At 41.3% G+C, this 26,118-nt stretch overlaps 1 protein-coding gene and 1 pseudogene across 2 annotated transcripts in view; both read right to left on the reverse strand.

Annotated features, from left to right (window-relative positions):
• The window catches only part of FAM135B (family with sequence similarity 135 member B), a 322,870-nt gene that overhangs the window by 163,589 nt on the left and 133,163 nt on the right, over nucleotides 1–26,118 (reverse strand). The gene's annotated exons all lie outside the window — the stretch shown is intronic.
• LOC119509339 lies at nucleotides 9,379–10,631 on the reverse strand (annotated as a pseudogene).

A 26,118-nucleotide genomic window follows, 5' to 3' on the forward strand; every position in this document is an offset into this window, starting at 1 on the left:
CAAAGTTGACAAAATATATTAAGATTCAAGAAGCTGGGCAAATCTAAAACAGGATAAATCCAGAGACATTCACACCGAGACACACCATAATCAAACTTCTGAAAACTAAAGACAAAGGAAAATCTTGAAAGCAGGTAGAGAGAAACAACACATTACCTTCAAGGGTAAAACAATTAAATTACAACAATTTCTTATCAGAAACAATGAGGTCCAGGAGGAAGTCACATAAAGTTTTTGAAAGGATGGAAGGATAGAACTGTCAATTCAGAATACCATGTCCAGTGTAAGTATCCTTCAGGAATGGGCAGCAGCGGGGGCAGGGGTGGGGGCAGGGATTTTCCAAGGAAGGAAAACTAAGAGAATTTGTCACCAGCAAATCTATCCTAAGATAATGAGAAAGGAAGTTCTCTAGAGAGAAAGGAAATGATTAAAGTATGAACCTTAAACACCCAGAAGGAAGAAAGAACACAGTAAACAAATTATAGGTAAATTCAATAAACTTTCATTCCCCTCTTGAATTTTCTAAATAATATTTGACCCTTGAGGTAAAAGTTATGCAGCTGTCTGATATGGTACTGATATGGTATGTAGAGAAAATGTTTAAGCAATTATATTTCAAAGGGGGAGGGTAAATGTATATAAGGGAGATAAGATTTCTACATTTCACTTCAACTGTTAAAATGGCAACATTGGTAGAATGTGTAAGTTATGTATATTTAACATAATACCTAGAGCAACCATTAAAAAGCTATACAAAGAAATGCATTCAGTGTTGTAGATAAATAAAAATGAGATTTCTAAAAATGTGTTTAAGTAACCTAAGGAAGGGAGAAAGAGAAGCAGAGACACAATAATATAAAGAGTACAAACAGAAAACAAAAAATAAAATGGAAAATTTAGGCCATACCATGCCAATAATTGCATTAAATGTAACTGGTCCAAATACACCAGTTGATATTCAGAGATTACTAGAAGGAATTGAAAAATACAATCCAATAATATGTTGTCTACAAGAAATTCATAGACTGAAAGTAAAAGGATCAAAGCAGATATAAAATGCTAACAATAATCTAAAGAAAGCAGGAGTAACTGTATTAGTGTCCGATAAAGTAGACTACAGAGCAAAGAAAATTACAAGAGGCAGAGGAAAATTATATAATGATAAAAGAGTTGATACATCAAAGAGACATAGCAATCATAAATGTGTATGCACAAAACAGAGCTATAAAACATATGAAACAAAAACTGATAGAAATCATAAAACTAAAAAGAGAAAAAGATAGATCTACAATTACAGTTGGAGACTTCAGTGCCACTCTCTGAACAACTGATAGAACCAACTACATAGCAAATCAAAAAAGATATAGTAGAACTGAACACCATTAAACAACAGGATCTAATCAACATTTATAGAACACTCCACTCAACCACAACAGAATGCACATTATTTTCAATGCCAGTAGAACATATACTAAGGTAGACTTCTTTCACAACTGAAAAGGAAAAAGGAGAAAAAAACACAAATTATCATGAAACAGGGGCTTTCAATATAGATCCTTCATACATCAGAAGAATAATAAGGGAATACTGCAAACAATTCTACACACATAAGTTTGACAATTTTGATGAAATGGTACCAATTCCTCAAAAAAAAAAAAAAAGAGAAAAAACAATCACAGCTCATCTAATATGAAATAGTTTTAATAGTACTATGATGATTAAGGTAATTGAATGTGTAGTTTAAACAAAACTAAACAAAAAGAAATACCCAGTATCAGATGGTTTCATTAGAGAATTATACCAAATATACAGATAAGAATTAATATCAGTTTTATACAAACTCTTCCAGAAAATGGAAGAGAAGGGAATACTTCCCAATTCATTTTATGAGGCTAATATCACCCTAATACCAAACCAGACAAAGACAGTACAAAAAAGAGCAAACTATGGTCAAACAGCACTCACAAATATAGATGCAAAAATCCTTAATGAAATGTTATCAAATGGAATTAAGAAATACGTAAAAATAATTATGCACCATGACCAAGTTGGGTTTACTGTAGGGATGTAAGGCTGATTCATTATTTGAAAATCGATCAATGTAACCCAACATATCTGAAGACTAAAGGAGGAAATCACCTAATCATATCAATCAATGCAGAAAAGGCCTTTAATAAAAGCCAATGTCCATTCATATAAAAACTCTAAGAAAAACGGATAGAGGGGAACTCTCTCAACTTCACCAAGAGAATTAAAAAAAAAAAAAAAAAAAAAAAAGACCAGAGCTTGCTTACTTACTGAAGAAAAAATGAATGCTTTCCCTCAAAGATTGTGAAAAAGGCAAGATATCTACTCTCTCCACTCCTATTAAACAAATAATTCTGGAAGTTGTAGCCAGTGCAATAAAGCAAGAAAAGAGAACCAAAATCATAAAGATTAGAACAGAAGGGAATTAAATTACAGATTACATAATTCCCTAGAAACTCACAAGGAATCTACAAAAAATTTCCTAGAACTAATAAATGTGTTCAGCAAGGTTGCAAGATGATAGATAAATATACAAAAAGCAGTTGCATTTCTTTATACTAGCAATGAACATGTGGACACTAAAATTAATACCATTGCAATCACTCAAAACCATGAAATACTTAGGGGTAAATATACAGGACTCGTATGTTGAAAACTACAAAACACTGAAGAAAGAAATCAAAGAAGATCTAAATTAATGAGGACACATACCATATTCCTGGGGGACTTGAAGACTCAACAGAGTAAAAACGTCAATTCTTCCCAGACTGACATGTGAGTATAATGCAATCTATATCAAAATCATGGAAGACGTTTTGTAGCTATAGACAAGGGTACTCTAAAATTTATATGAAAAGGCAAAGGACACAGAATACCTAAAACAATTTTGATAAAGAATCATAAAGGGGGAGGAATCATTCTATTTGTGTTTAGAACTTACTGTATAACCCCAGCAATCAAAACTATATGGTAATGGTGCAGGGATAGATATGTAGACAAATGGAACAGAAAAAAGAATCCAGAAATAGACCCAAATAATATATCCATATTATTTTTAATTAAACTGAAAAATCAATTCAGTGGAGGAAATACAGCCTTTTAAAGAGATGGTGCTAACTAGTGGACATCCCTGGGGGATGGGAGGTGTGGGGGGAAGAACCTCAACTGAAATCTCACAACTTATAGAAAATTAACTCAAAGTGGATCAAGTACGCAAATGTAAAATGTGAATCTATAAACTTTTAGAAAAAACGTAAGTGAAATCTTCGAAATCTACAGCCAAGCAAAGGTGAATTAGACTTGACACTGAAAGCATAACCCATAAAACAAAAAGTGATAAATTGGACTTTGTTAAATTTAAATATTTTGCTCTGAAAATCTGTTAGTAGTGTTAAAAAACAAACTACATCTAGGAGAAAATATTTGCAAGCAATATATCTGGCAAATGACTAGTATCTAGAATATATAAAGAATTCTCAAAACTCAACAAACCAGACAAATTAGGAAATGTGCAAAAGACATGAAGAAACATTTCACCACAAAAAGACATACAGAGGGCAAGTGAGCACATGCAAAGGAGTTCAACATCATCAGAAATTAGGGAAACTAAAATCACAATGAGGTATCACTATACATGTATCAGAATGATTAAAATTAAAAAAAAATTGTGACAACACCAAATGCTGTTGAGTGTGCAGAGAAACTGAATCTCTTAGACACTGCTGGAGGGGTGTAAAATTTACAGCCAATTTAGAAAAGAGTTTGTTGGTTTCTTAAAGACCTTAACAAGCAACTACCACTTGACCCAGCCATTGCAGTACTGGGTATTTATCCCAGAGAGATGAAAACTTATTGCATATAAAATCTTGTACACAAATGTTGATAAGAGCTTTGTATGCTGTAGTTCCAAACTAGAAATGACCCAGGTGTCCTTTGATGAGTGAATAAACAAACTGTGGTACATCTATATCATGGAATACTATTCAGCAATAAAAAGAGCAGATTATGGGTACATGCAACAACCTGTATGGATCAACAGAGAATTATGTTGCACAAAAGAAGCCAATTCCAAAAGGTTAAATAAGGTATGGTTCTATTTATGAAACATTCCTGAAATGACAAAATTTCAGAGATAAGTGCAGACTTGTGGTTGCGAGGAGTCGAGGAGAGGGTGGTGGTAGGAGGAAGTGGCTATAGTTATAAGAGCAACAGGGAGGATTCTTGGGGTGATGGAAATATTCTCTATCTTGACTGTATCAATCTACCTTCATGGTTGTGATATCATACCGTAGTTTTTCAAGATGTTACTGCTGTGGGAAACTGGGTAAAGTGTACAAGGAATCTCTATGTATTATTTCGTACAACTACAGGTGAATCTACAATTATATCAAAATAAACAGTTAAATTGTAGAAAAGACACCTGACGTATGTTTCAACAGGAAAATTACAATGATCAGGTGTATTTGAAATGGTAAGGATCTACACCAGCTGGAGCAAACCCAGATGCCTACAAAGGGCAAGGTAAGTAACACAAACAAAATTTTAGAAAAATCCTGGGCCCTCTTTAATGTACCTTTTTTTCCCAATTTTTATTGAAATATGGGTACAGAAACAATTTGCTATCATGGAGAAATCCATAGTGGAAGTTTCCTGCCCAGTCTAGAGGGGGCAGCTGCCTCATAGCAATACCCAACTATTATCTACGTTCGCTCTGTGTATTGCTAAAACTTTCTGTTTTCTTTCAAAGGAAGACAGATATTCAAGTCTTTAATGAAAAATCTGTGTAATTTAAAATATTGGCTCACAAATCAAGGACAATGAAAACAGCAATAACAAAAACAGCAAAGCAACCAGCAGCGGAAACCATGGTGACAACATTAAACAATAAAGCACTGTGTCTACAAATTAAACACATTTGCAGGCTGAACCCTCATGAGCCAATAATTGGCAAACTCTCATTTATATAAATGCAAGATGCTACTTTCAGCACTTCCTACTTTATCTTCAAGCAAGAGCAATACACTATTTTATTAGCTTATTAAGCACAATAAAGATCTATGCAATTCAAAATCTCATCATCAAGGAAAAGAGGCACAAAGCCTCCGGCCACCAGTTGTAATAGTCTAATGACCTCTTCTCCGAACATGAAATGGTCAATCATTTCCAGGGGCTAGGCATCACTTTCCCAGCAAACTGAACTTGGAGCGGTTACAATTATGCACAAGATTTATTAGGCATCTCTCTGGCGGACGCTCTTCTAGGAACTTCCATGTGTGCAATCTTCTTTGATGCTCCATAAATCCTCTGTGAATGAAAGCAACATCTTAAGTGTTAGCCAAGGAAGAAATTGGGTCATGGAAGAGATCAAATTACTTACCAAAGGTCACAGAGCTAGGAAAGGGCAACCAGGATTCTAAATCCAGAAACAAATCTATGCTTTTTTTTTTCCCTGACATTTCTCATTTTGTTGCTAGAAATAAGACACTATTTAAAACTAATTCCAAACCACTGTCTGAATTCTGGCTCCTTAAAAACACGTGATGCTATGAATCTTACTTCAAGGCATCAGTCCTCCTCTTGAACTTCTTGAACTTGGACAGGCGTATTTTGAAAGAAACTAGTTTCAATTAGATTGAATCATATGGGCCATATCCTGATTAAATAGGATGCTTAAACCCTTTTAATAAGAATCTTTTTGTCTCATGGGAACTTTCTGCCAGGTTATAGCCATAAAACACAGATCTAAACATGACATACATGATACCGTGTGATGCCAACAGCAAATCTTTGATGTATTTACCATGATTTCCACCTTAAAGATGAGAAAACTAACATTTAGACATAAAGGTATTTGTCAAGTCTTAGTGAAACTCCAAGACCTTATCATTTCAAATCTGGGCCTTGTTTAACCATCTTAGAGCCACCTCCTTCTGGCTGGGATCGTTCAGGTAAGATGCTGTGAAGGAGGGGTCGCTCAAGCCCTGGAAGGGTAGGTAATTGGTAAGAGAAGACGGGGGAAGGGGCTCCCGTCAAAAGGAACAGAGGGGCCAAGATGGAAAAACCATGAGGTGGAAAACTTCAGATAGTATGTTAGCATTTCGGAATACTCTAGATTTCACAGGACTCCCTCTGGGAAATAACAATAAAAATAATCAGCCTTTATTGACTTCCACCCATAAAATTAGCACTGATCTACGCTCTTTACATTATTTTGGTAAGCAGAATGATGAGCCCCCAAAAGATATCTTTATCCAGATCCCTGGAATCTGAATATGTTAGGTTCACAGAAATTTAAAATTGCTAATTAGCTGATCTTGAGATGGAGAGATTATCCTGGATTATTTGTTTTCCCAATGTGATCAAGTGTCCTAATAAATGCAGAGGGAGGCAGAAGAGGAAGGGTTTCAGAGCAACGCTGCATGAGAAAGATCCAACCAACCATTGATAGTTTTAAAGATTGAAAGAGGCCATGAGCCAAGGAATAGGAAAGCCTCTAGAAGCTGAAAAAGACAAGGATATGGATTCTCACTTAGAGCCTCCACAAAGGAATTCAGCCCTTCTTTCAGCTTGAATTTAGTCCAGTGAGATGCGCTTGTAATTTACAGAACCGTTAAATGTCTTACTTTGCCTGAGCTGCTACCACAAATACCACACAATGGGTTGGTTTAAACAATAGGGATTTATTGGCCCATGACTTTGAGGCTAGAAGAAGTCCAAAATCTTGATGTTGGCAGGGCTTGCTTTCTCCCCAAAGACTGTGGCCTTCTGGTCCTGGATGCTGGTGATCCTTGGGGCTCCTCGGCTTCCCCATCACATGGCGATGTCCTCTCCTTTCTCTTCAAGGTTCCTGCTGACTTCCTATTTCTGCATCCTCTTGCAGTTTTCTTTTTTTAAGGCCCCAAGTAATCTAAATTAAGATCCACCCTCGTTCAGTTGAGCCACACTTTAACTAAGGATGACATCTTCAAGAGATCTCATTTACAATGGGTTCACAACCACAGCAATGTGGATTAAGAATATGTCTAAAGTGAGGGACATAATACAATCTAACACAGTACGATAAATTTGCATGTTTTAGGATACTAAATTGATGACAATTTGTTACAGAATTAGTAGGAATTTAATACACATAGGCTTTCAAATTTCCTCCTCAGGACAAAGCTAATATACGGTGTTCTGGTTTGCTAATGCTGCCGTTTTGCAAACACCAGAAATGAACTCGCTTTTATAAAGGGGGTTTATTTGGTTACAAAGCTACAATCTTAAGGCCATAAAAGTGTCCAAGCTAAGGCATCAACAATAGAGTACCTTCACTGAAGGACGGCCAATGGCACCTGGAACACCTGTTGTCTGGGAAGGCACATGGCTGGTGTCTCTTTCCTTTGCTCCCAGGTTGTGTTTGAAAATGGCTTTCTCCTAGGACGTTCCTTTCTAGGCATCTGGGGGTGTTCTCTTAGTTTCTTCCAGGCAAACTCTGGAGTCACAAAAGTCTACTTTCAATGGCCATCTTTAAAATGCCTCTCTTCTCTGTAGCAGCCAACATCAGGGGTCTGCAACTCTAAGCATGTCTAAGCATCAGCATCAGCAAGTACCTGCACCTGCGTGGCTCTTTTTTTTTTTTCCTGATTAAATAAGTTTTTATTGTCACATTTCACTGCTTTGTCAGGTATACATTGTAGATTTTGGTATGGCATAAAAATAAAATTATTTTCCTGAATATCAAAATCTGAATGAAGAAGACAGCAATGGCACTTTAAAAAAAAATAAAATAAATTCACACTGGTGCTGAAACCGCTAGGTAGCTGGTAAAAACTGGAACACATTTTCAGATAAAGAGGTCTGCAACATTTCAAATCACATGGCAGTGGTATAAGGCCAACAAAGACAGAAAAGTAGTCAGAATACAGGCCACATAGAGTGGATATCTGAAGAATGGCAGTTTGAGCATTTCATTTTTCAGTCTACATTATACTGTTTAATTTAATATAGGAACTAGAGCTCAGTGAATAAACTTCTTTGCTGTAAAATAAAACTACGATCTGGAACTCAGATTTTAAGCCTCTCTAACAATTTTCTTATTCTTACAGGTTTTATCTAGTCTGAAGGAAAGACAGTTACTTCCCAAAAGATTAACTTCATGGGCTAACCTCATCATAAATTCTGTGTCTTAACATTTCCAAGCTAGGAGCCCCAAATGTATGAACATCTTGAGATTGCCATGGTTTCACACATTCTGGGCAAAGCTAGAAAACAAGCAGTAATTAAATGAAAATCTAAGTGCATCCCAACAGTGTCTCTACATCTTCCATAATCATCCCCCAAATGACAACTTAAAAAAAACAAAAAAAAGTATTGCTATTTAGATTTAAAAAGAATCTTTATTCGTCAAGATTCCCAAACAATTTATTAAATGTCTTTCCTCCACAAATAAAACTAACACCAGGATTTGTCAGAAGATCTAAATGAGTTATTTCTTATGTATCAACTCAGCTAAATCCACTGTCTGGAATCTGTTCATCATCAACTCAGGACTGGAACCTCATATCTCCTTTCTGTTACCTGCTGCTGTGTGTCCTTCATCTGAGACTCCAGAAGAGACCATAAATGTGGCTAGTGCAACACAGTAGTCACTGTAATCCACAGAGAGAAAAATACTTCATTTATGACATACTTATTTGGATGATTACTTACTGGTAATTAGTATTTCTATATTTTGTAAAAAGGCAACCATTTTAAGTGACAATGCATAACAGGCTAGTAGAAAAAAGTTGAAACAAAGCCCTCTCTTTCAATCTCACAAAGTCATGCAGACAAGAGAAGGTATATTCAATTTGCTCCAATCAGGCTTCTTGGAATTATCAAAATTTCTTTTCTGGCAAAGATGAATTTGGCTCATCATAGGAAGAAGGTTCTTTGAAGGCTGCTGCTAAATTCACTTCCCTTTGAAAAAGTAAATTTCAAGGCATGATAGTGCAAGAGGTAAGTTTTTGATTTATAGAACACTTATAGACTAATTGTGCTTAGTCTCTAATTTCCAATTTATTTTATAGAACAGAAACTACATTGGTAAGTTTCACTTTGCCTAAATTTACCAGTACACCCATGGATCGCACCAGAATTAGTACAACTTGATTATCTTAATGATTCTGCTGTGAAACCTGCACACTGCATCAGAAGGTGAGGACAGCGGATGTAAGGTTCCTACAAGTTCTGTGCACGAGGACTCCCCTCTTAGGAGTCAGTCATAGTCTCTGAGAAAGCAGGTTCCCCCCAGATTAAGTCCTCAAGAAAAACCTCTCTCAGAAAGCAATTAGGAAAAACAGTGCTAAGTGGAGACTTTCTTTTGTTCGGTTAAATCTGGGAGGCCTGAGTGTTCCTGGAGTCTCCATCAGGATGTGTCATGGGCCATGAATCCCTCGGATGGGAGGATTCACTATTGGAGGGCTCTGTAGGGTTAATCGAATTTTCGTAATCGCTGTCGTCTGATTCACCAACACTGTCTCCAGCTGCTCTCTGGGAAGGAGGAAGCTCTGCTCCACTTCCAGGATGCTTCAGTCCAGCACCGGTGGAAGCATAACTGGAGGAGCCCACGGCTTGAGGTCGAGGCATAAAGACGCTACTTTCCACGCGAGAATGGCTTAAAGTACTTTCTTGATTGTTTGGGTTAAAATCAGAATAAGGGGGGAGGAGGATCGGTGGCCTCTGCATCTCCAAGTGTAATTCTACCTTCAGCTGCAAACCCGGAATAGGGCATCCGAGGGCTGAACACTGGTTCCAAACTTTCAGGTGGCATCTGTCTGCTTAACATCGTCGGCTGCGATCTTCTTTCCTGTTCCTTTTCATTTTTCCTTTGAGTGATTTGTCTTTTTAATTTGTTCACTTCTGCCTGACAAGATTCAACAACTCGCTCACTCTTTTCTACACCTGCACACACTGCCTGTACTTTCTCCTGAAGTGCGTTACAAACCTGATAAATGGCCCTGATGTCTTTCATTACTCCATCCTTGTCAAAAAAGTCGGTACCATGTTCTTTAATAACTTTGGCATAACTCTGAGAAGTATTTGGCACTGAAGACACTTTGTACTCCTGCTGGCTAGTATTGCCTAGGTTGGGAATAGCAAGTGATATCCTTTGATTATACCTTCGATTTGGTCTAAAGAGAATGTATTCTAAAGCATGAGTAGAATTGTTGGCGGTGAAGATGAAGCTGAAGAGAAGGAAGACAAGGTCAGGTACGCCGAGGATCTGGTAAGCTGCTTGTGGATGACTTGCTCTCTGTAAGACATCTGCTGCTGTGCGTTTCATCAAAATCTGTACCAACCAGTAACTTTCTTTCTCCGATCTTTAAGAATCCTGTCCAAACTCTCTTCGTTAACTTTGCTTGCGTAGTCATAAAAACTAAAAAGTTTTGAACACGGCTGATGGTTATGGATTTTAATTACTTGCAGAAATTCTGTGTTGCTGATTTGTGAGTCACTGATGCTAAAGGTTTCTTCTTGTTTTACCTCTCCCAGCAAAAACCTTCATGGTCCGCGTTGCTGTTGGCGCTATGGAAACACACAGCGCTGAAGGCGTAGCCCGAAGTGAAACCCGCCATGATGGAAATCTCTGCGTGGCTCTTTTAAAAGTACTCTGGCCATTAAATCAAGACCCACCCTGAATGGGCAGGACCACACCTCCATGGAAGTAATCTAATCAAAGGTATTACCCACAGTTGGGTGGGTCACATCTCCATGGAAACAACCTAATCCAGAGATTCCAGCTTGGCATTTTGGGGGGACATAATACATCCAAACTGGCACAGATGGGAATGATTGTTCCCATGTTCACAATATGCAAACCACGACTACAGAGAGGAAGGGAAGTTGTCCATAGTCACATGGCTCCTTAATGGAAATTCTAGTGATTAAATGCAAAACACTATGACTAAAATCAAGCTCTTATGTTGGAGAGGGAAGGTCAGGTACTTTAACCTTCAGGAAGTAATGTTTGAACTCAATGCCCCATCACTTTTTCATCACTGGGAATCCTATCACACTCTGCTCTGATCTCTATTTTTCTAATGCCACCTCATTGTTCCATGGTTTTCCCTGTTTTCTCAGAAGCATCTTGAGAATGGAAATGCTACTTTTTACTTCTTTTGTATCCCTTATAGTTCTTATTAAGGAGAGAAATGCATTCAATAAACATTTGTATTCAGTTGATTATAGAAATATCCATTACCACCAGCTGCTGGAAGAGACAAGCCATGTCCTGTCCATCCTTGTATTTCCAGCAACTAACCCAATGCTGGCATATACGGGGCATCATCAATGCTTAACAGATGAATGAATGAATGAATGCAAATGCCAATCACAGGTATTCATTCCCTCAGTAAACTGCAGGGCTATATGATCCAATTCCAATATCTACAATTCTGTGAGTGACTCAGAATCCACCTGCAATTTTTAAAAAAACCAATGAAACGAAGCATTATTCTCTAATGGCAATACAGAGGGCTATGGCATTTTGTCATAATCATTTTGATATAAGATATAATATGAACCAACCACTCTCACCCAGGGGCATTCAGCATGACCCAAAATACAAATCACTATGGAGAAAAGGAAAAACTGGAGTCAGAACGCTGAGGGCCCAAAGCCAATACCAGCACATACCAATGAGGCAAACTTGAGCCACTAGCTTTCCTTCTCTTTCTCTTTCCTCACGGGGATAGTATTTATACTGGCTTCACAGAATTGTGGTGAGGAGTGAATAAGTCAGTGCATGTAAATCCCTCGGCACAATGCACAACCCCGTATTTCATTAAAGATAAAATATCTTTGTTACCGTAATTACCCAAGAAGTGGGTGAAACAGACTTAACCCCAGCCGTGATCCCATTCTACGCCAGCCCCACAGCTGAGGTGAAGTGGAAGGAAGGAGCCACGGGCTGGGACATGTCTCAGGGATGCCCGTGGCACACAGCACTTGATAATACAAAAGGGGGGACTCGGGTGCAAGTGTTCTGTGATGATACGGCTGTGCCCACAAGCCTGGGGAAAAGTTCTCTTGTTTTAGTCCTCTGAGGCAACACAGCCTAGTGGTTGTATTAGCCAGGGTTCTCTAGGGAAACAGAACACACAGCAGATATCTGCAAATACTGTGAGATTTTTATAAAAATTGTCTTATGCGACTATGGGGATGCACAAGTCAGAATTCCGTGGGCAGACGGCAAGCTGGGAACTCCAGTGTAGGTTTCTGATGGATTCCCAGGAGAAGCTGGCTGGCTGAAGTAGAGATGGAAATTCTCCCTTCTGATGGCTAAAATCAAAACCTCTCCTTTGAAGGCCTTCAAACAACTGGGTGAGACTTCTCTCATTGTTGAAGGCAGCTCCTCAGTTGATTGTAGATGTCATCAGTCACAGATGCAATCAATTTACTGATGATTTAAGTCCACAAAATACCCTCATAGTAACAATAAAGCCAGTGTTTTCTTGATCAAACAACTTGGTACCAAACCCTGGCCAAGTTGACACTTGAACTCAACCATCACAGCAGTTAAATGCACAAATTCTGAAACTCTGCCGGTTCCTGGCTGCGTGACCATGAGTAAGTTATCCAATGTGTCTGTGCTCAATTTCCTCATCTATAAATGGTGATAATAATAATAGGCTTGTGATGAGGATTAAATGATTTAAGATATGTAAAGTGCTTACAGGGCCTGACAAATATTGAGTCTAAATGAGGGCCTTTTATGATGACAGTGAGTGATATGATGATGAGGCAACCTTGGCGAAAATACCTTGAGTGTCCTTCATTGCACTTGTCACACAATAACAGAATTACTCCTCCTCTTTCTGCCTTTTCATCTAGAGTTATGGTCCCTGTGAACAGAAGTGTCTTTACTTCCTTGTACCTCGTGGCTTACTAGAGAGCTGAGTACATCATGAGGTGACTGTGGTTAGTGAACACAGATATCTCACGACCGAGTCTTGTCCACAGGGGCTCGAGAAGGGAACAGAGGAAGGAACTCTGCAGTCAGATAGGCATGACTGTACCCTAAACTTGCAGAGGCTCAGTTTCCTCATGTTCAAAATGAACACTGAAATATAAATTGGAAGGGGGCTTTAAAGCACTGAGAACAAAAGCATAGCACATGGTAGGGTGTCTGTAAATGGCAGCCGCCACTAACACTTCTTCCCTTAAAGCATGTTCACATTTGTATAAGTTCCTTCATGCGCGACTCGAAACAGCTCCCATTTTCCCCACGTGACAACCGTACAATAGGAGAACTCACTTGAGGCCACACGGCAAGTTGAAAGAGGGCTTATTCCCTCAGTAAAGCTTCCCCGAGTCACTGGGGGGATGCTCTGCTTTGCCATTGTTCCCCAAAAGGCTGGGCCACTTAGCATCCCAGCTGCCCCTAGACTGGCTGACATTGCAGGGTTTCTCACGGTGACTCTGAAGACCCTGTGGTAAAATACGGGGCACCCTTGGGCTTCCCCTAACAACAGGACACGAGAGCAGTCGATAGTCAGCAGTTGGTAGCTTTATTTCCTTTTTTTTTTTTCGTTTTTTACTGGCCCAATATCTAATAATAGTTGTAGGAAAAGAGGATACAACTTTATAAATAAATGTAGTGGTGGACGAATTTGTTCTATTGCCAGGCATACCAAACAAAAACCCACCTACTTCCATCTTCACCAAGAATTGCTGTTTGTTTGCATCGTAGCTAATGGGGATTCTTTTCTCCCCACTAGTCTCCTTATCAGCATGGCACGTGGCACTGCCTGGCATCCTGGCCCCATTCACCTAGCTGACACCTGCATGGTTCTGGGGCTCCCTCTGGTGCAGGGGTGAAACTCTGGCTCAGGAGGAAGGCTGGGAGTTCCTGTCTTGGTGTTGCAAAAAGTCAGAAGTTAAAAACAAAAAAAAAGAGAGAGACCCAGGCGGTGCTTGGTGTATATTTACCACATGCTAAAGACTAATTTGGTCATTCTGACAGTCCCCACCACTGCAGGGCTGAGACAACTCTGTTGGATTCCACTAGCCTCAATGGCAACTGATGAGCTACCTTTACAAGAAATGTCTGCTCTAATACTTCTGCAAAACTTGTCTGGAATCTTGGATACGGCCAAAGCATAATAGTTGCAATAATCCATTCAGATTCCATGGATTTTTGCTGTGATGGTTCTCCTCAACCCTTTACCCAATCTCCTTGCAATCTGGAAGGGTCTGTGTGGCTCACGCTGTGAACTGCCTACCTCTCTTGCAGCTAGGAGAGAAATCATGTTCCTCTCCTGAGAGTAAAGTATACATTGCCAGATGGAGCAAAGAGAAATGATTTTAAAGGAGAAGATTCAGTTTCCATGATCCTTGGGTATGTGGCCCTGTTCTGAGTTTTCCTTCTCACTCAATGTGACAAACATTAAAGCAGCCATCTTGCAACCATGGTGATGAAATCCATATGCTAAGGATGGGAGAGCAGAGACAGGAAAAAATCTGGGTTCTCTAGTGCCCTTGATGACAGGGTTGTGCTGAACACTTCTGGACTTCTTATCATATCTTGTGATATTTAAGCCAGAGTTGGTTAGATTCTTTGAAGCCAAATGTAACCCTTACTGATGGAATCTGATTCCAGGAGTCTTTTGGGGCCGTATTTTCTGTTGGTGAAGACTCAGGATGTCTTCAGAAGGAACAGGATGGGCACCTGACTTCACATACTGCCTGTTCTTCTCATACTGAAAGACTGAGATTTCCTTGCATACGAGTCATTGAAATCCACGTTGATCTGTTAGGCAGAAATGGAGCAGATCTTTTCTGTCTACGTGATTCAAGACTAGCTAGTGGAGGGAAAAAGGAGAGCTTCCCGTGGCTGAGCCCAGCTCACTGGCATTTTCCAACAGGGTTTGGATCCAAAGCCCCACGTGACGGTAAAGTGCTTTTTGCCTAATCCTCTGTGCAGGTTATCTCCCCAGGAGACTTCAGGGAAATGAGTGATCAAAGGCAGAAAAGAAAAAACTCTGAATCGTAGCCAACTATAAACCAGGAGCATCCTCTGCCATTATTTCTATCCTTTGAATCTGGTGGCACTCAGTGAAAATATCTTTCAAAAGTGAAGGCAAAATAAAGACTTTTTCAGACAAACAAAAGCAAAGATAATTTATTTCTGGCAGTCCAGTCCTGCATGACAAGAAATATTAAGGGAAGTTCTTCAGACAGGAAAATGATACCAGATGGAAATTCATTCTTTGCAAATAAAGCACATCAAAAATATTAAATGTGTGTTTTCTAATTTTTAAACTCTCCAAAAAAATTGACCATTTGAAGCAGAAGTAGTATTATTATATTGTGGAGGGTATAACATATATGTAGAAGAAAAATGCATGGCAACCACAGCACACAAGAAGGGAGGGTGGAAAGGAAACCACTGCTCTAAATTCCTTACAGAGTAACTGAAGTGGTATGATATTATTAGAACATGCACTGTGATGAGTTAAAGATGCACATTGTAAACCCTAGTGCAACCACTAAAAACAGAACAAAGCAAACAAAAAGCTATTATAATTAGTCAATAGTTTTTAATCTGAGTTAATTCAAAACAGTCAGGAAAAGATGGGAAAGAGAAACAAAGAAAAAAAGAACAAATATAAAACTAACAGCAAAATAGTACATTTATACTTAACCATATTAAAAATCATGTGAAATGCAAACACTCCAATTACAAGGCAGGAATTGTCAGATTGGATATAAAAGCAAGACCCAACTATTTGCAGCCAAAGGGGGGAAATCAACTTTGAATATGTAGTCACAGATAGAGTAAAAATTAAAGGATGTGTCACCTTCCATGGGTCTCTAGTACCTTAGTCACGCATCAAAAACTCAATTTAAATTCAAGTTCTCTTACAATACGTTCCATATCTAAATATCCAGGTCTATCTCTACTGGCCTCTGTTGGTATGAGAAGTGTATACAAACTAGAAATCTTGCTTGTTCCCAGAACCTTTAAATCTCTTTTTTTTCTGTCAAACATTTGCATTGAAATGTCTTCCTTTCACCACACCCCATCTAGTTCTACCAGTTCTTGCTAGCACTATTTTTGTTTTTGTTGTTGTGGATTCTTACTACTATGTACTAGGTTTGGTGCTCCATAACATGCATGTCACTACTTGTTTAAGGTTTACAACTACCTGTAAGAAGTATTATTTTATATCATTTTACAAGTTAGGAAATTGAGGCACAAAGTAGATAATTTTCCTAGGGTAAGTTGAAGAGGAAGGATTCAAATCCAAGTAGTCTGACTTCAAAGCCCAAATGCTTGTTTCTTTCTTAGTTTGGACTTTCTGTATCTTCTTGCCTGGGCCATAAGCATCCAGTTCATGGCTTGGTCTCCCAGATATTTTATTCCTCATTGGAATTATAGGGCTGGATGAGTCCCTAGAGATCATCAACCCCTTAGGTTAAAAAAGAAATGCATCTCAGAAAGGTGAAGTTGTAGGGCCAATGTCACAGCCCGTAATGACAGAAGCGAGTCGTAGGTGCTTAATAAAGATTTGATCGATGAGATGAAATTGTTTTTAAATTGAATATCCATAGAAGCCCATAAATTGAGTTACTGCATTTTTAAGTGACACTTCTCTGGCCATTGGGTGTTGACTCTATGCAACCTTCGTGTTCTTTGACTTCAACTTGGCAGTTTAAAGTGGCCAGGACGGTAGCATTTATACCACAGAAATAGACAAATACTGCAAATCTTTTTTTTGTTTTGTTTTTGGGGGAAGCCAGTTTTTAAACGTCTACCAGCATTCCCCTGAGCCCCCTCCGACCACCACCACCAACGCCCCATTCTTTTATCCAGAGGAAATCTGAAACCCAAACAGAGCAAATAATGGGCAATCTGGAACAGTTCTAGGAAAAATCACTGCTGGGTGGGACTAGAATTAAACTGTGACGTCTTCAGGCAAAATATATTTTAATGTTCAAAGAAACATCATTGAATAAACTGTCCTAACGAGGCTCCTGGGATAAATCTACCGTGAACTGGAGGGAAGACTGAATTTGAAAAAATGTGTGTCCGTTGTATCATACACTTGAAGTGTGAACAAGATGGCTATAAAACTATCCCCACCCCCTCTACTGAATTCACATGAACAAACCCAAAGAACAGCAGCAACAACTAAGATGCTTTCAGTGGAAACTTAAGAATATTTAAATTCTCGGAACTTCAGTTTTCTCACCTGCAAATGGGAATGATGTCAGTTACCTTCTGGAGTTGACATGGAAATCAAAATCAACGTGCAGAATAGAGCAAAACTGGGCTTCAGTAAACAGTGGGCATTAACAGTGCCCTCGCATGTTGCTGTTTTCCTGGCATGTCAACCCCAATCTGTTCACAAACTTCTCTATTCAGGAGAGCAGGCCCTTTAAGGGACCTGAATCAGCAACACAATTAGCCTAATGGAGTTGCTATATATAAAAACTATGAGATGGCTGTGCTGCTGGGAAACTGCAAAGTGCCTCTCCCACCCCTGCAACACCTCCTGCTGTTTTCATTCTCACTGGCTGGTGGACCTGCAATTCCTACCTAATGAGTCAACCCAGATGGGCTTTCTAATTTGCATGAGCGGCCATGTGTCAATGTTGCTCTCAGGAAAGTTGCTGGTGACAAGACGTCTCTAAGTCACTGGAAAAAGCACCATTTGCAGATGAAACGATGGCTCCTTCTAGAGAGCCAACAGGAGGCAGGGGTGTTTCTACACCATGCCTGGCACACAATGGAAGCTCAACAGGTGACAGTTCTCTTCCCTTTTGACTCGAGGTCGCATCTGATTTTCTTTGCATCTGTGTTGTTTGATTAAATGGGGTTGGGGAAAAGCACACCTTCAAGCAACTTGCACAGCTTGAAATGACACGGGTAATTTAAAACCCTAGACCAGAAAATCCACCGTGCAACACCCCACTGTGAGAGGTCTCTGTGGGGAGAATTCTTTTAATTGGCAAGACCAGAATCAGCAGCCAGTTCCAAGCAGTCAGAGGGTGGGGACAGAGTTAGAAAGCGAACACAACTCACAGGTCGTTGATGCAGAGGGATCCAAGAATGAAATGAAAACATGTGATGAAACCCTACAGCTCTGGCTTTCACCGCAACCGACAGAGTTTTAATTACTGGATTTGCTGCTTGCTAACCATGTGTGACCTTGAGCAATTCATTCTGCCTCTCTGAGCCTCGGTTTACTCTTCTTACAAATGGGGTTATTATAGAAGCAAATAAAACAATGCATATAAAGCAGCTGGCACGGAGCAGAGCATGTGACATTGTAAGCCCCAACTCCTGTTAAAACTATAATTGTAATAATTATAATTAACACTTATTCAGATCTTGCAAATGGGAAGCAGACACAGTAAGGGATGGAGTTCCCCAAGGCTACAAGGCTAAATTGCAGAGTCCCTGCTAGAACCCAGGACTGCTAATTTTGGCCCATTGTTTAAATCATTACAGTGATTATTTGGACATAATTTAATTCTCAGACATATCTTGATATTAAGTGATAAGAATTGGCCTCCTATAAATAGGTGGATGAATCACATTATTGTTGCTCTCAGAAACTCCACAAATACCAGCAATAACAACCACAATATTATGATAAAAATAAAGGAAGCCACCAGTTCCTGCAGACCAATCTTGAGAACGGGTGCTGTTTCACATGCCTCAGTACACTCTACGTGGACAATATTCATGAAGATGATCATTGTATTCTCCAGTCTTCCTAGAAGGGACCTGAAGTTCAAAGCAAAAAGTATCTTGCTCATAGACTTACAACTCATGAGTAGAAGAACTGGGATAGAATGTCACAGCCATGAAACTCCAAACAGAAAAATATGTCTAAAATTGGGGTGATCCCATATACCAGCTGAAGAGCAATGGGGGTGTGGGGTTGACCCGCAGTGGCACGAAGAGCAGCAAACTGAAAAAATCATGCCAGAAACACAGAGAAGTGGAAATAGTCATTACAAAGTCTGTGTCCACATCCTACATAATCTTGCTGCATGGTTATGGTCAAAAGTGAATTGACCAATGCTGAGTAGAAAGCATCAAGACGGGCTGAGGACACAGAGAGGAATTATTAATACATGCCTGCCTTCAATGCACTTTCAGCAGAGAAGAAAGCCAATTTCACAAATAACAATCAAAATCATAAGAAAGAGTTCAGATCTTCCAAGAGGGTGAGATGAAGATTGAGGTTACTTCAGCGTGGGGAGACGTTGCCTTCAGTAGGAGGGTGGGGTAGGTTTAAGGCAGAAGGGAATTTAAAAATGGTGCCTGAAAGAGTAGAATATGAGAGAGAAATCTCAAATATCAAGCAATGGGTGTGTGAGCCAAGAGTTCAAGGGCAGTGAGGAGAGCAGACTGAGTGCAGCAGAAAGCGGTATTTTTGATATCATCCATTCTCAGCAAGGCCTCATTATAAAGCTGGTTTCAAGGAAACAAGAGTGGAACTCTGTTCAGTATTTCTGTGTTCCCCAGAGAGTCACACTGTGCTTCCCCACTATTACAGAGTATGAGCGAGATCCAGGTATATAGAGACACTCTGTGATGGGATTTTGTGCATATTGAATATTCCTACACATGAGATCACTTGACTTCTTAGGATTTGACCCATTTTACAAGTCTAAGTTAATACCAAGGACTATTGCAAGCCAATTTGGCTCACACTTGAAGAACAGGTACTTCTTGGCCACTCTGGGAAAGAAGGAATGGCATTTAAGCTGGAGGGACAGCCTGGGCAAATGGAGAGGGGGGCTCCTGCAGAGCGGGGATGGTGGGTTGCTGTACGGAGCACAGGATGGGGAATGAGGAACTACACAGAGGCTTTTGTTTCCCACACGTCTACTCCAATATAGGTTACTATAGACCCAGATGGCCACGTTGCCTCACTCAGTGAGTCAAACTGTGAAGGGCTCCAACTCGTGGGTCAGACAGAGTTTAGTATGAATCACAGATTCATCACCTCCTGGTTATGTTACCTAGAAAGTTACTTAACCCTTCTGACTTCCATTTCCTCCTCTGTAAGACGCAGATAAATAATCAGCCACCGCAAAGGGTTGAGCAAGGGAAACACATAAAAAGTTTAGCACAGCACAGTTAGTCCTCAATAATCATTTATTACTTGGATTAATAATATAATTACTATTATTATTCTAATTAAGTATGTCTTCATGGAGGACATTGGACTACTTCTGGAGACAGGGACTTTGGAGCCAAACCTGGGTTTGAATCCTGGCTCTGCCACCTCTTAGGTATGTGACATTAGGAAAAGCGTTTTACCTCTCTGAACCTCACAGTAACACCTGGTAGGTCTGTTGCAGGAATCAATGAGATAATATCTGAAAGGTGCCTGCCCACAGAAAATAAAAGTCACCCCCACACTCCTTTTAGATGACAGCACCTTCCCACCCTGGCGTTTTCTAAGGGAAATGCAAGGGATGGAGTCTGAGTGTTATTTTATGCTTGAACAATGGCAGCAGGGAAAGTATGGTACTAAAACCTGAGACCTGCTGAAACAGATAGCTAGCTAGCAAGCTAGGTGAGAGAAAGAAATATAGATAAATAGACATTCAGACATAGACAAACACACTTGCCCGCTGTTCTCCCAGAGGAATAATCCATTCCCAGTGCCCTCCGACAGAATGCTGCTCCTCTGAAAAGAAACTGTCACAACCTGCTTCATCCCCACCCCACCCCCATACCTCTTAATTGCCTTTTCAAAATTTTAGTTTTATTAGAGAAGTTGTGGGCTTACAGAACAATCATGCATAAAATACAGGATTAACTGCCTTTTGATACGAACATACTAGGAGCCTGAAGCCATTCTGGAGATTTCAAGGGATTTCCTTTTCTGTGTAAAACCATTTTTTTAACAATCAAATCTTTATTTCTGCAAAACTGTTTAGACAGGACAACAGAACAATGGTCCCTTAGCTCCGTTCGACTAAGAGATGCGCTGGGCAGCTACAACGAGGGAGGGGGGCTGCTTTAAACAAAAAGAGCATTAGATGAGGCAAAGCGGCCTTGCAGACCTCCTGAGGGGGAGCTCAGAGGGACTTGGGGAAGCAGTAGGTCGTGCCCCTCACCCACCCCCTGCTCCCCGCCCCAGGGTTGCTGCGGGGATTAAACTGGAAGAAGAGGCTAAGAGCTCAGCATCATGCCCGGCAAAGCTGCTGCACTTTTGTCACTGGTGTTAACGTTAACAAGAACATTATTGTTGTTCCTGAAAAAGCCCTGGGCTCCGTATAAGAAGACCTGGGTCAGGAAGTGTCACAGGGAGGTGGCACTCGACAAATGTTAAGTGAATTAAATAGAAGGAAGAAACAGGAAAAATAATGTGCCCAAATGCTTCAGAGAAGAATGCAGAGGCTGCTTCATAAAGCCATGTTCAACTGAACCCAGGGATGCCAGCTAGAACCCGAGCCTCACCTAGGGACTGGCTGGCCGGCTGGCTTGCTCCTGCTCAGCCTCTCGCTGTCTCTCTCTCTCTCTGTCTGTCTCTCTGTTTCTGTCTGTCTCTGTCTCTTTCTCTATCTTTCTCTCTCTGTCTCTCTCTCTTGCTCTCTCACATATACACACACCCATCAACTATAAACCCAAGGCAGCTGCTTTCATTTTTGCAGCCAGGCACCAGCTGCTCATTTCCCCATCAGTTGCCCTTTTTGGTGTTTTCCCGCTTTACCTGTCATCAAGCTGTTGTGAATTCAAAGCCCCAGGTACTGGTTTATAAAAGTGATCCAGGGCAGCGTCAATCTTTGGAGGAAATCACCCCACCATCTCTCTCTTTTATTCTCCTTGTCCTCAAGTGCTGGGGAAGGCAAGTGCCCAAAGTTCTACAAGGGCAGAGCCTGAGCCCCCAGAGCCACGGCGGCACGTGGGAACAGTTTCCACAGGGTAGCAGTCCCTTGCTCAAAGACAATGCCCTTTGCAAATAAAAATGTGACAACTACTAACTACCAAGCATCGGATCCTTGCCCTGTTCCGCTGCCCACTCCAGAAGGCAACGTGTTTCCAGGCTTCAGTGAGCCAAGTGTCACAGCTGAGCATCCTCCTTTTACCAGTGAAGGAAACGGGCTCGAAGTGAAGTGGCTTTCTCAAGGCTGTGCTGCTGGCCATTAGCTGAGCAGGGTTCAGAGCAATGCTGGACAGCTCATGTCACCCAGCCTCTCCTTTTCCCAGCACGACGTATATTATGAAAGCCACCAAGTTTCAGGCAATAAATCACTTCTGGAGTGGGCTGCCGGCCTCTCCCAGTTACAGCTGCCATTTTTACTCCCATTATCCTGGGCAGGCTGCACGTAGTAGGTGCTAGGAAGTGTCCCCCAAATTATGAACTTCTGAGGAATGAATGATTTCAATTGTAAAGGCGTGCTTTGAAAAAGAACTATAATCTGCCTCCTCAAGTGTGCTAACTATCAACACTTTGCATGCTGCCTCGGCATCCTTCTCTCTTCAGCTGAGCCAGTCACCTCAACACTGACCTGTGGCCTAGTAAATGAACAATTTTCCAGCCCTGGGGCATAAAGGCCCCCAGAGCTGAAGCCCACATCTGCAGCCACCCCACACCACGCATGGCTGGCTCCAAATGATAACCTGACCATCTCCCACCCTTGGGCCCCCAGTCCCTTCACCTTTTCTTGCGTGCATTTCCTCTGCTCCCACAGGAAATCTTGCTTTAAACTATCCAATCCTTTCCCATGGGAAATCTACTTGCCTCCACCCCTGGACCACGGTAAAGCCGCAAGCCCACAGGTCCCTCTCACTCTGCTGTGAGCTCCCACCCTCTGCTTTAGGCACCCACAGAGCCAATCGCACTTCCCATAACCCCTCGTGGTACCCCTCTCTCTCTGGGACCTTTGAATAATAAACTATCTTTTCCCATCCTTTGTGGCCTCAGTTTCCCATTGTGTCACACCAGACCTCCACCCAGACCCAAATTTAATATCCAACGTAACTAATTTGATATACAAGGTAGGTACTAATTGGGGGCCTTGGGGGAATTCTAATAAAAAATACATAAGCCCCCAATAGATTATTTCATGATATAAGTTTTCAGGAAAAAATGGCTCTTATATCTTCAGAATGACAGAAAATAATTGTTGCCAGGATGACAGAAAATAATTTAATTTCTTTTAAAAAGCAGGTCCAAAAGTAGACCCCATCACAAATTACAAATGAGGAAGGAGGTTCAGAGTAAAATTGCTTTTAGTCCGTTCTGTGAGTCCTAGAGAATCATTGAACCTCAAAGTGGTCTTGGTGATGGCTCCCTAATTTTATAGTCTACAATGCACCTGTATTTCTTGTGCAGTAGGATTAACTTCTTAAGGTGTAGCATACACCTCAGGTAGTTCCGTGCAAAGCACTAGACATGACTTGCAGTCCTAGGGTTGTGAAAAGGATACTGGCCGGGGATTTGAAGCCCAGCTCTCCATCTTCTGAGAGGTGTCACTCATCGTTCTAACTCCCAGTTTCTTGGGCCTCATGGTGAAAATGACCTCCTCACAGAGATATTGTTACGAGTTGATGAAATCAAATGGGCCACTTGCCCAGAGCAGTACCCTCCACAGACTAGCCGATTACTAAAGAAAAGTGAAATACGTCAGGGTGTAAATACTGTGACTTTGGAGGCTCAGCACCATGAGGGGAGAGGTGAAAAGTCAGCTGGCCCTTGTACAGGAAGCAATGTCTCCCTTCACACAGTGCCCCTCCCATCCTCTACTGATTCCTTTCTGTGAATAAAGGAGCTGTACAATGTGCTGCAGATATTTTTAAAGCCACAAGTCATCATACAAATGCTAGGCAATTATGTGCTATTTATTCAGATTTGATAAGCCAATTGCATCATGTTTATAAACACTAACTAAATAGATGTGTTTAAATATAATCACCAATGCCAAGCCCTCCTCCACCCCTTCAACCCTATCCAACCCTGAAGCGAGGTGGTACGTCAGAGACACGTGAGAGTCACGAACTGTGACACCTGATGTTCCCACCATGCTTTGAGGATGTCATGAAAATGGAGAATGATGACGGAGAGAGGAAACGGCAGTGACCTTTAATGAAGCTGGGACACAGATTCTGTTTCAACAGCTGACCCCTACATTAGTGCAGCCAGTGATAAGGTAGCAAAAGGCATGGCCTCATTTCCATTTGGAGAAGATAGACGATGCTTTAAACTGCTTGCAACACAGACCCCTGCAGGTGGCTTTAAAGGGCCTTTGGATTGCCTGGGGAGAGGAGGACATCTGCAGGGTGGTCAGGCAGGGGGATGTGACACTCAATCGAGACCTCACTTTCAGCACAAAGAGGAGAATAAAGATTCACTTGGGGAAGGGACATGATAAAGCAACAGAACAACGGTCCCTCCCCAAACTCCAGAGCCCCCCAGTGCTGCACGACAGGGTTCAGCTGTCTTGTTTGTCCACCTGTTTACTCAAGCTTGCATGCCCACAAATACATATATGTAACCATGCAGGCACTCGCTCAGTGACTCCAGCTGTACATCAGGCGTGGGGACAATTTGAAACTGAATCCAATGAAGTCCACATGCTCATGGACTAGAAACATTGTCTTCCTTAAGCTATATGATTTAATAGAAATGAACTAATTCCTAAAGCATGCATGTTTTCTCCTTTATACATTTACCCATGAGGAAAAGTGAAAGAAATTCTCTAACCTGGAGCTTGGAAGTCTTGGGGGTGTGCTGACGAGGTTCAAAGGAGGAGATCTAGCACCAAGAGGTGGAAACTAGAGGGAGGGCACCACACCTAACACAGAACTTCCCAACCATCAGAACTGTCCAAGGATGGAACTGGCTTCCTCCTAAAGCCATGGGTTTTCCATCTCTAGAGATATGCAAGCAGGAATTTGTGTGTTCCCTTCTCCCAGCCACTGCTATATTCCTTACGGCTGCTGCCAAGCAGCTGAACAAAAGGAAAGGATGCTCCTTATCTCAGGTGCTCAGCCACAGAGCTAGTGGACCTTAGAGGAACCTCAAGGTTCCCCTAACTTTAAAAGTCTCCCTGGCTAATTCCATCCCACGTCTGGCTCTGTTTACAGCCATGATGACTGAACCAAAGCTGTAGGATCTGTCCACCTCCCACACGAAAGCACACATGGTAGAAGGAGCGTGGTGGCCAGCCTCCACGAAGAGACTAACTGTCATATCTTATCCAGTTTTCACTGGCCAGTGTCCAAAGGGTGAGCACTGTTACCTTCCCCCACACCCCCAGAGTGCTCTGTTTTTTCTTGCCTGTGACACAGCCCCAAACATTCCACTACCTCCCAACCCTTCCACTCTGTCCCCTAGAACTGACATTGCATAATCAGCAAATCCCCTCAAACACTCCCTGCATGTCCTGCCCTAAGTGGAGTCCTGCGTTCCCTGCAGACTCTGGCTCTGTGAAGCCCTCTGCAGTGGGCACTGACCTGGTTACTCGCTCTTATCCAGTGGGATCCGGATGTCCCTTGCTCTCCACTTCCACTTCCAGACGGTTGAACTTTGAGGTTTGGGCCATTTAGCCCCAACCCCATGTCACTCTGATTGCCATCTGCTGACCCCTCCCCAGCAAATGGACAGTGGCTCGCCCATTGTCTCTTTAGCACAAAACCACCGTTATCCTGGGTGACACTGAAACCACTCATGAGACCCATCCAGATCCTACCAGATCCTTGAAGTGTTTACCTCCAGGAGCCCCTCTCCTCCATTCCACCTCCAGAAATTTCTGCAATGTCACAACCTGGGACAAAAACTACTCAGCATCGCGGAATCACGTATCTTCACATCCACGCTCCCATCATAACCCCCTCTCTCCCTTCAGTTCATTGGTTCAGTCAGCCCTTCCTTTGTATCATCACAATCCCTACTCCACTGGCTATAGGTGGATGCAAGACCCCTTCTCTGCTAAATGGAGTGAAGGAGAGGAGGGTGGGTGCAGAGGAAGGTGGGTATGTTTGCTTCATTTTGGGAAGAAGGGGATGTTCCCACCTAACAGCCAGAAAGATCTACCAATAAACCAATTGCACCCTGTCTCTCCCAGCTGCATTCTTTCAATCTATTAGAC

This window comes from Choloepus didactylus, chromosome 14, assembly GCF_015220235.1.
Source record: "Choloepus didactylus isolate mChoDid1 chromosome 14, mChoDid1.pri, whole genome shotgun sequence".
NCBI lineage: Eukaryota > Metazoa > Chordata > Mammalia > Pilosa > Megalonychidae > Choloepus > Choloepus didactylus.